Raw genomic sequence first — 14,563 nt, forward strand, 5'->3', positions numbered from 1 at the left:
AGAATTGGTTTATTGTTTTTGAATCTTTGGTCCTCAGGTTCCAGTATTATGACTGCACCACATTCATTAACACAATTATTGCATCATTCAAGATACCCTGATAGAACTAGGGAGAAAGTCTTGTCCTGGGCAGTTTGAAGTTCAACATATCGCTATTACTACAGGAAGTAAAAAGAAGTACGTTCCATTATGGCAACAGTTGCCAAATAACATGTGACAGATACAAGGTCCATTTCTTAAATTTTGAAGCCCCAGAAGTCACCAGTGTTTGATGCTAATTTACACTTCAATATTGGTATATGTGGTATTGTACCTCAGTAACATCATCTTGGAATGCCCAGTGCCTTCATGACTTTAGAGATGGACTGCTTCACACTTTTATGACTCTCAATCTTCTTGTGTCTAGAATAGTTTCCTTTTTCAGGATATAGCAGACTTCATTGTATTGTTTATATGTAATTTTGCAGAAATACACTATTCTTGATGCCACAATCATCAGGGTAAGTTAAGGGAGGGAAATCATGTGTGTCATGTCAGTGAACTACATAAACTTTGTTTCGCATGGTATCATATTTTAACAGTTTGTGTATCATATCCTCTGAGGTGGAATTTGTGGACCAGCTAAGCATTTTCCTAAACAGGCATGAAAATCTGCCGGAAAACCACACTCAGGCCGGCTGGTGTACCAGCCCATGTTGTGACTTGGCAAGACAGCCAAGCCACTAGGAGGTGAAGCCGAAAGGCACGTGTTTAAGCTCACGCAGGCTGGCGTGAGGTCTGGAGCAGTTAAAGGATTTGAGACTAGCAAAAATATTACGTATCTGTTGGAATACTTAACTTTAATCCATAATTGGTGAACATCGGTCTGACGGTACATGCATCACAAGATAAATAGCAATTGATAATGGCGCCTTGCTAGGACGTAGCAAATTATGTAGCTGAAGGCTATGCTAACTATCGTCTCGGCAAATGAGAGCGTAATTTGTCAGTGAACCATCGCTAGCAAAGTCAGCTGTACAATTGGGGCGAGTGCTAGGAAGTGTCTCTAGACCTGCCATGTGGCGGCGCTCGGTCTGCAATCACTGATAGTGGTGACATGCGGGTCCGACGTATACTACCGGACCGCGGCCGATTTAAAGGCTACCACCTAGCAAGTGTGGTGTCTGGTGGTGACACCACAGCCCATGGTTGTTAAATTACTGCACAGATTCAATCTGTCTCTGACTCACACCCCTGTTGGAGTAAAGCTTGGAGTTGGTCACTATTGTGTAGTTTATCACTTTATACCAAGTTGATCTGGTAGCTTCTGGTATTATTTTGAGCACTAAATTTTCCCACAAGATTTTCCAGTTCTGCTGCGGTAGTTGCAGCTTTCATTTATTAGGAATTGGTTTTCCGTTGAGAGCTATGGCCATGTTACAGACTTTTCCTTTTCTCAGGACACCTGTTGGTATGTAGCATTCAGTGACAGAACAATTTTGGACAAAGTGTCATGAACATGGGATATTGACAATATTGTGAGACAGTACAGCAATTGGCAAGTGTGACCCCTTTTCTATCACACACTTAGTTCTGGTGACGAGTAGTGCTGCACATTTTGTGTGCCAGTCTGTTAGTCCCAGTCCACCCCCTCCATATAAACCAGTATATCGCTTGCTGTATAGCTCTCTCTACCTTTTTGGGTGTTGGGAGGACCTGAGTCCATAATCAGTTGCTGACTTTGCATACTTCTATCTCCAAATGTCATACTGAATAATGTTTTAGAACAATTCTGTGTTTAGACACAAAGCATTCCTTGCAAAAAAGCATATTTTATATGAGAACTGTGCATCCTTGGTGCTTGTCAGTTTCTCTCTCTTTGTTCTCTTGTATTTTGTATTTTGTGAGTATTTGTGGGTTGCTCAGCTTGATTTTTTCTGTCATTGTTAAATTTCTACCTGCCTGGATTTTTACTATCACTCTTATTTTATGTAGTGTTGTCACCAATTGAGAGCCTCAATTCTTTGTGGGTATTTGCTGTAATGACAACTAACATTTAGTGTTAATTTTTGGCAGTAAATCAATTCTGCTGTATATTCCATTTATTATTTGCAGTTTGCAACATCACATTCTTTTTAGTGTTAACAATAGCACCAGTAGCATTTTTATACCATCAGAGGATGTTATGTAAGATGTCAACATCTTGTGAACTTTTATTGAAAACACCCAAGTCATCACCATAAGCTCTGGATGTGAGCCTTTTATTTCCTATTGAAAGTCCTTGTCACTCTCAACATATGATGTGGAGGAGAGGATTTCAAGCTATTGTGTAGAACACTGTAGTAACAGACAACCTTGTCTGACCAATCTGTTGATGGGAATTTTCTCCTTTGATCTACCATTAACAATGACTTGTGACACAGCATTGCTCAAAAATTCTGAATTGCAGTCAGGAAATTGGTGTCTTCTTCTTGATAGGCAGTTGTGCTAACCACTACACCACCATAGCATTGTGGCTACCACAGTTGCACGGACTACCCTAGACCAGTGCCTTCCCTACTGGTTTGGATCTGCCCTGCAGATCATATTTAGATCTGGCACCACAATGTGCTGTTTGTCAACAGTGGTATGAATGATACCGAAGGGAATCTGCAGGACAGAATTAAACCATGCACCATAAGTAAAAGAAAAAAGTGATCCAGATAGTGTTTTTTGATTTAATACAAGTAACTGATGTCACCTTAATTAGCTTACTTCTATTTTTCATTTGATCTTTCTCCTTCATCCCTGCATCATCTTCAAATTATTCACACTCATCTTCATTTCCATTTCTTCATGTGTTAATATGCAGCCTTGGAGCACTCCTCAAACATTTAGTTAATTGAAAGTTAAAGTATGTAAGCCATCAGCACTTTTAAAGTATTCTTTTCATTCATGACAGTTTTATCTGTAGTTGACTGGTGGTTGTTCAGGTTGCATTTTATTTACAATATATTTTTATAGCATAGGTCTCAGAAATAAAACAGTCAAGTGTTTGACAGTATTACAATATTTCTTACTTTTTCCCAATTGATTGGGGAGTGGCTGAATGGATATACACTTTTCAGTCAGTATTGTCAATTGTTGTAGATACGTTGTGATGTAGTTCCTTGTAACACATACTACATGTAACATTTGAGTTTCTGAAGAATCTTGGATCAGATTAATAAAGTGCAGGAAATAAATCATAGAAGTGTGACCTCTGTATTTTTTATGTTTATTTTGAAACAATTACATAACAGTCATTTCAGAATATTCTGTTTTCCATGTTTCATCTAAACTTTTATTCAAATGAAGTCACACTGTCTCACTTATACATCATTTTGAAATAATTCCTGCTGCAGCCTAACAAATACTGCCGACTATAATTTGCAAGCTAATTATATTATATTTGTAGTTTAGAGTAAATTAAGCTTTTTGTACAGATCATTAACACTGTTTGTATGTTCCAGTTTCTGATACTGCTATATTGTTATAGACTGACTCAGTAGCATTGTTTTGCAACAAAATTTGTTCAATCCATTTCTTTGCAAATATACATTTTTTTAGCACTAATGAAAATACATTATAACAGACAGTACCTTTTCTCTTATTGAAAGCTACCCTAAAGTTATTGTTAGCTGAGCTAATTATGAAACATTTGGTGTGTACATGTAATGTTAAATGGCTCTTTTCCCCTCTTTTGTACAATTTCTATGGATATTTCTTTCAATTGGTAAGTTATTTCTTTTTAAATGCATGGAAAAATTATTAAAAAAAAATGTTTGGACACAAAATTTAGCTTCACTGTAGAAGTGATGTATCCTTTTTTTAAAAAGACAGTTGACTTGTAGAAAGGTTCTTGTATCTTAAAGAGTTCTGCAACAGCTGGTGCATGCATATTTGTATTGGTTTTGCTGGATATATAGAAACATTATGTAAAATTCTGAATTATTATATGCTGTGATAAGTGGAGAAACAATCCAGCTCTGTTGCACAAGATAACTGTTGTAACTAACTGTGGCATAGAGTTTCACAATTTTCCTTTTTTTGTAAAATATTTCTGTTGATGTGCACCTACTACGCATGCATCATGATTTCGAGAATACATAAGAAGAAAAAATAAATCAGTTAAATGTTATGTTTGCACATCTGTATTTGGTGAAGTAGAAAATGTGACATTATGTTGAAAATAGCAAACTTGGAAAACAATACGGTTAGTCAGTGGGATGTATGTGTACCATCTATGCCCCTTGTTTTATAAAAATTTGATGAATAACAGCTGTATTTATGAGTGATGAGATTTTATGGGCAATCATTTTGTCAGAAGATGACAGGATATGACACACAAAAACAACAGGACTTATCAAAGCTTCTTTGCCTGGGAATGTCTACGTTTAGATATTGTAAACTGTTGTTTTCAGAAGGTAATCTGCTTTTATAGTAAGTTCCCAGTATTGGCATTATACATACCATTAAAGTTTTAGCTCACATCTTCATTTGAAGGCTTTTACATATGTAAAAAAGATACTTTAAATTTATGAAGTGAAGTGTATTGTAACATGATATGTTAAATGGTTGGCCGGCCGGAGTGGCCGTGCGGTTCTAGGTGCTACAGTCTGGAAGCGCGTGACCGCTACGGTCGCAGGTTCGAATCCTGCCTCGGGCATGGATGTGTGTGATGTCCTTAGGTTAGTTCGGTTTAAGTAGTTCTAAGTTCTACGGGACTGATGACCACAGCAGTTAAGTCCCATAGTGCTCAGAGCCATTTGTTAAATGGTAATATACTCTTCATCTTAGTTCAAGAAATATGGCGAAAGTATTTCTTTGCTGCTACATCCTAGTAGATCTGTTATTTCCAGTAGCATTTGCTGAAAATATTGGATATCAAAATCAAGAATGCAGAGCATGTCAAAAATTTATAACAGTTTGTTTTTAAACCGATTTCTTTTTAATCATTCTTCATTTTCTCATTGTAATGTCCATGAGCATCTGCATATACTTACACACATTTATGTTTATGGAAACTGCATTATTTGTAATTTTAAACAAATAAGAACATCTTCATTGAATGTAGCTTCACTGAATTTTGTTGAACATTCAAACTCACTCTCAGTGCAAAACATCCCAGCCCAGTGCATGGAAAACACAACACCTTGACCTGGTTTTGTTTTAGAACAGTGGTCTTTTCATTATTGGAAAACACTAGCAAAAACTGGCAAAATAAACTTGCTTGTACCATCCAATATTTATTTTGCAGTGGTGTAATTGGCACACCATGTCATGTATGAAAAGGAATGAGCATTTGACCATCATCTTTATGGTGTTGTAACCTTTCCCTTCATTTTCACAGGCTCATAATATTCAAAGCACATCACTGGGAAGACTGTTTTGTTAACAGCACTTCTCAGCACCTGTGGCAGTTTTACAAACAGTCTCAAGTCAAAATAAGTACGGTCTGTGTCAGAAACAAGTGAGTTGAGACTAGGTATTGGACACTGTCTTCAATTTGTTTCTGATGATGAGTGTGTACAAAATCATGATATGTAACTGGAATTAAATAAATTAAAGGTGCAATCTAGATGGAAATTGGAATACAGAATCCAAACATGTTCACAGAATTGTGGAATTTATTTCCTTTATTGACAGTATTATAAATATCGTGAAGTGCACATTGGTTGAGCTTTTGCAATATGATGTAGTGCCATTTTCACTCTTGCTTCAGTTTCATTCTGCAAGCAAAATCAGTGTCCAATGAAAAATCGCTTTTATAAGAAACAGTCATTAACTACTGTTTGTACCACTACCACTGAGGCACAGAAACACTCCTTTCCTTACAAAGATGATCACTATTGTGAATTTCTGTCACTATTTTCCTTGCATCACCTGTGTTCTCTGTCATCATTACAAAGTACTGCCAGCCAGAGCAAGGCTTACTATTTGTTAACAGTATCTTTTGTTCTGGGCTCTCTAATTCAGAATCACCAGAAGTCATTGGGCAAATAATGTACATGCTTTGGGATTGCCAACTTGTGTACAAAAATACAGTGCAGTAACTATTTTTATTACTGAATGTTACTGTCATTTCACTGTATTGTATTAGATTATTCTTAGGTTTCCTTGATACAAAAATATTTAACCTCTTTCTTGACCACTGTAGAACAAATGTAAATCAATAGCCATCATTTTGCAGGTAGGTTGCCAGCATTGCAGGGGTTTGGTGGCACTTATTACCTTGCCCCTCACCTTCTCAGTCTGTATGCTAGGTGCAGGCTTCTCTGTCCACGTTCCTGTGCAGCTACAGTATCTTGCATGACGAAAGCTAAAACCTTCTACTGTCCACACCCCTGTATAACAGGGCTAAACAAATGTGAAGAAACAGTTAGTTAAAATATTTGACCTCTTCTAAATTTGATAGCATTTTATAATCATGCTCAATTAGGAAAGATATCTTGAATATATTCATTGACTTTAAACCTTTTTTAAATTATGCAGCTCATTGTACTGTTGTACTCTCTCACTGATTTTATCAGAAGTAGAATTGTAGACAACAGCACTACCAAACAAATTTGATTCTGCTGACTAGTGTTAATGTTTTACCTTGGATTCAAGCAGACTTCACCTAACAGTGTATTCTGCAGTTGTGGCCTTATGAGTAACAGGAAATTAGTGCATATTTGGTGAGTGGTAAATTCACATAGTGAAATAACACATACATTTATACTGTAGGGTTCATATTTTAGTCAGAACAGTAGATTGAAATGCCTTGAATGGATGAAGATAAAATCTCTATACATTGCTGCCTTCTGATTATTGGTGTCCTTACAATCACAGGATGCAAATAAGCAGCACCTTTGTCATTTGGCTCATTCTTTTTGATTCACATTTTAAAAAAAAAGAAACATTCCACATGGGGAAAATATATATAAACAACAAAGATGCTGTGACTTACCAAACGAGAAAGTGCTGGTACATAGCCACAATAAAAAACACACAAACACACACACAAATTTCAAGCTTTTGCAACCCGAGGTTGCTTCATCAGGTAAGAGGGAAGGAGAGGGAAAGACGAAAGGATATGGGTTTTAAGGGATATGGTAAGAAGTCTCGTTTGGTAAGTCACAGCATATTAGGAGAGTTATTGTAATTAATTGTTTTAATATGAGGATGGATCAAAAAGTAATGCCCCATGTCATGAAAAACTTAATAGTTCACATACAATAGCACAATTAGTACATATCATAGCCTGAACTGCCCACTGCACAGTACTATGATTGAACATAGTCACCATGCATTTGTACACATTTATATCATTTAAACCAGGTATCAAAACCAGTTTGGCAGAAATTCAGGGTTTTGCTCCTTGACCCATGATTTTAAAGATGTTTTAATCTTGACCAAAGCATTCAGCCTGTAACCACACAGGTTGTCTTTCATAGGTCCAAACAGGTAGAAGTTAGTTGGGCCAAAACAGGGCTGTAGGATGCATGAGGCACCACTGACCAGCCCATTTTTGCAATCACTTGGGTTGTGAAAAAGGATGTGTGATTGTGTGTGTGTGTGTGTGTGTGTGTGTGTGTGTGTGTGTGGAGGGGGGGGGGGGGGCTGCATTATCAAGATGGAGCTTGCTGGCATGAAAGTTGTTTGGTAATCTCTTCTTTCGTATTGCCCCCTTAAGATTCTTAAGTGTGGTTACAAAGATTTTGCTGTTGATTGCGAATGCTAATTGTCTTCTTGAATGACTTCATCAGCATGTCTTCCATTGGCACCTGTGACATACATTATCAGCTGGCTGCTGTGCAGTTAATCTGCAATGTCTTTTTCCCATTATGAAGCTTCTTCGCCCAGTGCTGCACATTGCTGACGTCCATTAAAACCTCCCTGTAGACTTTCTTTATGGAAGACTCTAAAACAGCTTTAAAATTAACTGCTTTTGATACCTGGGTTCAGTGATGGTACAAATGTAAACAAATGGATGGTAACTATGTTGAATGGCACTGTTGTGCAGAGGACAGCTCAGGCTATGATGTATAGTAATTTCACTGCTCTGTGTTCATTATTACATTTCTTATGGCAAAGGAGGCATTACTTCTTGATCTACTTTGTACCTATGTGTTTAGATGCTCACCATATTTCAGTAACTTCCAGATTCCTACTCCTCAGAAAGGAGCTAATGCTTCCATAACAGCAATGTTTGGTGTTTACTTTCCACACATGTAGTTATTTTCTTGATCAGTTTATCGTTCTGCAATGGTTCTCTCCATCTTGAAGTGATCTTCTCACTCGTTTCAGAGGGCTCCACCTTCCAAAAGATTTTTCCTGTGAAATGACTGCCATTACGTAGTAACAGGTGCTCGTAGGTTAAGAAACAGAGTTTAGTATCCCAATTACAAATCATTTTAATTTCAGATTGACAATAATTTCTTACAGGTGAACACACTTTCATTATGGTTTCGAGTCAAATTTAGTTCTGTGTTATATATAGATCTCCCTAGTTACCAAGTCCCATAATGACAGAACTTTGCCATAGATGGAGCTCCATGGCCCACTGCATTGCTTTGCAAACTTTGAGTCCCTGCCTGCTCTGACATCACAAGCATCTGCCTGGTGCCCCTGGGATCTCCAACATAAATCACCACACCAATCCAAACAGAACCTAATTTCCTTTTACTTGTAACTATTAGAACTTCAAACTAGTCTTTTGCAATTCAGTTCTCAGCCTTGTATATATTTTTATGAACACCAATTCTTACAATCTCGCAGTGGTTAGCACACTGGACTCGCATTCAGGAGGACGACGGTTCAATCCCGTCTCCAGCCATCCTGATTTAGGTTTTCCGTGATTTCCCTAAATCGTTTCAGGCAAATGCCAGGATGGTTCCTTTGAAAGGGCACGGCCGATTTCCTTCCCAATCCTTCCCTAACCCGAGCTTGCGCTCCGTCTCTAATGACCTCGTTGTCGATGGGACGTTAAACACTAACCACCACCACCTCTTACAATCTCGCAATTTCAAATCAGCGATAAGAGTGCATATCACCAACTGCCATGGATCACTGCATTTGTACCCTTACATCTGCTGCCACTCAAGGATGCGTGATCGTATCAGCTTGCATACATGGTGATGATAACAGAGGATATCCTGTAACTTGCTTAATTACTACTCATTTATTCACAACATATGCTTATTCCCCTATATCTTATTACACCAATAAAATCTTGCAGTACTACTGAGAGAAACTATCTGTTCATAAAACCACTGCTCATATAGCATAGCCACTATAATCTTATTGCTTTTCAAGTCCTCAACTGTTCATGTATTAAAATCCTTGTTCTTAGATACACAGTTACTTCATAGCATTCTCTCTGTTGTAGTACAGATCCACTTACTGTCATACCTATATCACGCATCTGATGGGTCCCTTATGTTAACCACATCTGTCACAATTATTATTCTAATCAAAAATGTAATGTCCATCAAGTTTGAACTGTGCCAAACTTCAGGTAGAAACGATGAGAAATCATTTCTGATGGGCTGATTTGGATTACATCTCCTTATCTACTAAAAATTCCTTCACATGTTGTATTTAACAACAGTACCATGTATTTTTAATCTAAATTGATTGAATAAACAATGCAATCTTAAGTAATATATCCTGTCCATGCAAAAGGTGAAAAAAAAGAAATGTAGACATTTCAAATCTTAAAAGAACACCATACTGGACACTTAATAACTATTTTTAATAGTAACTGTAATGTTAATACTTAATTCTTCTTTAAAAAGTTCCTCACAAGTTGATATTAACTGTCACTTTCATAGTTGCCTTTCCATTCAACGCATATTCTGTTCATCAATTGATTGCTATTTAATTTTTGTAATTTATTTCTTCACTGCTTTACATACAGACTAGTGTTGAGTGCTCCCTTGCCTTTGATATCATACTCACTAACCTGAAAAATGGTTGTGAGGTTTCATTGAATCCCACTTTGCCTTAAATTTGAACATAATACAGTGAAGAATTTATTCCTGACTGATTACAAAGGATTAAAATCTTGCCTGTTAAACATCCCTTTTTCTTTCCTTGTAATCAGGCAGTTAGCACAGTTGCTTTCAGATGAGGTATACATGTTACTGCTTATGGTCCTTTGTAGAGACATTGAAACTTGGATGTTAGTCCTTCAGTCTATGAACTTCTACTATGCTTCTTTACTAATGTCATGTCCCCTAATTTGTACACTATTGGGGCGCTCTCTTCCCATATTTTTCTCTCTTGTTACCCGTTTTAATTACTGTCTCTTTGATATTTGATTGTGATACTGCTTCAGGCCAGTTGATATATTTTAAAAAAAGGTTCACCTTCACTTTGCTTGCCTAAAATCTCTTTGGGTGCTACCATGGTAAACAAATGGGTGAGTTAGTTCATAATTCCTTCAAAATACCAGCACAGTATGTTCAGCATAAGCGTCCTAATTCCTGCATCACAGATTTGGTGGGGTTAGCTTGTGTGTGGTACTGCGGTATGAGGACATGATTGATTTTTTCCCATGTTAGGAACTCATGCCATAAATTGTGTACCACTATCTGACAATAAATGTTTTCATCTCCCTACTTGTTTTATATAATGATCTCTCAGCTTTGGCATGACATTATGAGTCATAGCTTTTCTCAAGGGGTACAATTCAATTAATTTTGACCAGCATTCCATACCACCCCATCACAGAGGTAGTGGATCATAGAAGTCCACTGCTACTAAATCTCAAACTCGTTGGGTATTATGGCATGAAATAAGGTGTGCAGTTTTGTCATCTGTTTTTTCACCTTCTGACGTGTCTCACACTGTTGCAAAATTTTTTTATCCCTTTGGTGCTTATTTTCAAAGTAATAATACTCTCTAATGTGATGGTATATTTCTTAGTGCCAAAGTGACCATACCCAAGATCTATGTACCATGTTATGAATTCTATATGGCTGTAGGGAATACAGATCAACCAGTCACTTGACATGTGAATTTTATGATACAGTATCCCTCTGTAAAGCTTCAATGTGGTATTTTAACTCATCACTCGCACTTTCTATCCATTGAAAATGTTTAAGTAGTGTTTGACCTCTGCATTGCAAAAATTTATAAGACCCTTATCTAAACTGTTTGTTTTTAAAAAATATATTGCAAAAGTGCCATGTTCTCTGATGTCTTATTGTGGCCGTAAATCTATTGGAAGCTGGAAAATACACCCAGTACTATATCTTCATTGCCTTTGACATAACTTAAAGAAAAACTGAATTCCTGCAAGAACAACATGTACTTAGTGAGACTACTGTGTAGCAACTATTTTTTGAGAGTAGTATTAATGATGTGTGATCCCTGTGGATGATGGTCTCACGTCCTACTAATAGGTGTTTACACTTTTTAAAAGTCCATACTACTGCTTATCTGATGCCCCTCCTTTAGTCTTTTTCTTCTTTTTATTTATCCCGGCTTCTTGAGATCTCTTGTGAAGAGACACAATATAACAAGTTCAGTAGTGGTGTAAGACAACCAATGAAGTTTCAAAACAGTTTTGAAACTGCCACTTTATTGGCCTTTATGGAAAGAAAAACACTCTCACGTGGTCAGCAAACATTAAGCTGCTTTACAGTGTTGCTAGGCAATGTAACCAACTAGGTGATATGTGCCTCAATTAATTTCCAACTTTGTGCATTAAGTTCAACCCATTTGTAACTATTGTATGCGATTTACTGGACAGCTCAATCATGCACTGGCATGTAATGTATTTCAAATGGAGTGCGCAGGTTTCAGTTTTCCCTAATGGGCTAAATGACTCTTTTGTAATAACGTGATGTGGGATTACAGAAGTGTCCAAGTCCAACCGTCTGCTCTGACGCATGACATCATCGGGTCAATGGATATGTCCGATTTCACCTGTCTGCTTTGTCCTGTGACATAAGGGAGTTGTGGTGTGTGACATCATAATGGCACGGTGTTTTTTTTTGGTTGTGTTTGTAGATGTCTTGTTTCATGGTGCCCTCTGGTGAGGTGTGTGTGTATATGGTGATTGTAATGTGTTGTATTGGGTTTATTTGAGACTTGGTGTCGGATGTGTGAAATTGTTGGCAGCAGTGTTTGTAATTCCAAACGTAAGGTTTGGAAGTTTTTGCAATGGGTTATCAATTTTTTCGTTTATGTGTTTGGTGTTTTTGTTAGGTGTTTTTGGTTTGTTGTTTGCAGTGTGGTAAGATGTTAAATGTGTGTGTGTGTTGGAGGGGTTGGGTGGGGGGTTGAGCTGGCTGATCTAGTTTTCAGTGTCAGAATTTGCTGGTAGTAAGTAATTGTTTTTTTCCCCCTTCGAGTTGTGATGTTTTATGTATTTAGGGGGTATTAAATGTGTTTTAATTTATGTGGGGACGTTTGATTTGTGGATTTTTGAGGTTGTGGCTTTGGTTTTATTTTTCGTAGTTGTAGGTGTTGGTTTTTTGGTATCAAAAGTTGTGGTTGACATATATAGGTCACCGGAAATGACTGATTCCCATTTTTGTAAGTGTTGGTGTTTTGGTATCGTCACCTGTGGTTGACCTATTTAGGTCAAGGGAAGTGTCCGATTCCTGCAGATTTTGTTGGTGTAGTGCAATGTTGTAATTTTTTTTCTTTTTGTCCATTTTGTGTTTTGGGATCATGGTGTTTTTTTTTTACCATTATATTTATCTTGTCCTCATTTTGTGATGTGTCTATCTCATGTAAAGTTTAAATGAAACTGGATTTACTCTCCATTGGGGTCAAGATCACAAAATAAAACTCACCACATAGGTCTGCGAACTGTACACGCAAACTTTTAGCACTCTGAGTGATAACTCGTCTCAGAGTAAAAGATGCACATAAATTCACTTTTTTTATGCATACAAAATTAAAAACACTTTTATATTAAACAAATAAATTATGGCATGCAATTACTAATTAAACATTTCTGATTCTGAATAAACTTCAAGAACTTGTATTTCATAATCAATAAAATCTTATTGCTTGAGAGAAATAATTAGTTTGCTAAAATGGATTCAGATTACAGTCAACTCATGTCTGGACGATGACATCATGAATCAACACTTGCTTAGAATGAATGAAATACCTGTACTGAAAAATACTGTCCATTGAGTAATTTACTGACTTTTATAACAAATTTAGTACCCCCTGCATCACTACACTGCCCCCACCCCCTCCCCCAATCTGTAATGTCACGATAAGATTGAAGATGTTAGAGGATTTGTAATGTCACGATAAGATTGAAGATGTTAGAGGATTCACTGGAGTGTGCTAGGGTTGTGTACGTAGTTCAGCCATCCCAAGATTCATACCCTTTACATCAAATTTTATGTGAATAATTGCAAATGAGGGCCTAACAGAAATTGCCCGTTTAAATGAATCTCCAAAAGTCAATGAATTTGTTCGAATTTCACTTTCTGACATGATGCACTTCACACTCACTACACAACACACACACAACACTTCACTATTTGGTGAGAGGCCCTTTCAACTGGCTGCATAAGGCAGGGATTGCAGCCAGTTCCATAGAAAATGGATAGAACTGCGACGTCCACCGAGCCATATGCAGCTATAGTCAGCTCAGTCATCTTCTTCTTTCTTGCTTTAAGGCTTTTCAAATGAGTTGCGTACAGTGTCGGGTCAAATGACATATCAGCTGGTAACATCATCCCTGCTTCTCCACTGTGTGTTTTGCAATTCTCTCTGGAGAAAGTGTTGTGTCTTTGCCTGATATTGCTGTGTTAACAGAAAAATGAAGTGAATGCGCAATTCTTCCAGTTATTTGGTGAATGTGTTTCATAATTTGTTTAATAAAGATTATTTCCTTGAAATTTGGATACAGCATTTTTTGTCTGTTTCACGGCTTGAAGTTGCTTACTGCAGGTTGGGAATATTCTCGTTGATGTGTGTATCGTGATATACTTCTGTGTTTAAAAGGTTTCATTCATTAACCGTCAAGTGCTGGTTTATTGTTATAGAAGCGTGCTACAGATTTGCTTATGTGTTTTTCCCTTATTATGCAGATTTGCATTTTCATCGTAAATACTGTGAGTATTGTTCACCTGTGCTTCTTTTGGCGTACTTTTCTTTTTCGTATACGTTGTCATCCAATATTGAAGTTTTTTCTGTCACATAATTGTCCTCAGTTTATATTACACAATAGTCCTTCCATCTTCCTACCATCGTACCTTCATGAGATTGTATTGATTTTCCTTACCATAATGGTTATCAGTTCATCACGAAATTCAAATAATTATTTCCATATATTTTGTATCATACTTTCATTGTCTTCAACACATGGTTTTCTTCTTATTATGTTTTCCAGATTATAATGTCGATTAGACAGTTACACATCAGCTTCTTTTTCATTCCTTTCTCTTATTTCCTTTAGCTTTGATCGTGCCCATTACACATACATGAAATATACTTTCTACCATTATTACATATAAAATTCCTTCAACAATTCATAAACATAAAATACTTATGCCTCTATGGTAGCATTCTTTTAAACTTATCTAACAATCCTGGAGTCAGT

The 14,563-nt window shown here is 36.9% G+C and overlaps 1 protein-coding gene across 3 annotated transcripts in view; it reads left to right on the plus strand.

Annotated features, from left to right (window-relative positions):
• Positions 1 to 14,563, plus strand: part of LOC124605339 (5'-nucleotidase domain-containing protein 3) — a 132,320-nt gene that overhangs the window by 79,456 nt on the left and 38,301 nt on the right. The gene's annotated exons all lie outside the window — the stretch shown is intronic.

The sequence above is a fragment of the Schistocerca americana genome, chromosome 1 (assembly GCF_021461395.2).
Source record: "Schistocerca americana isolate TAMUIC-IGC-003095 chromosome 1, iqSchAmer2.1, whole genome shotgun sequence".
Taxonomy (NCBI): domain Eukaryota; kingdom Metazoa; phylum Arthropoda; class Insecta; order Orthoptera; family Acrididae; genus Schistocerca; species Schistocerca americana.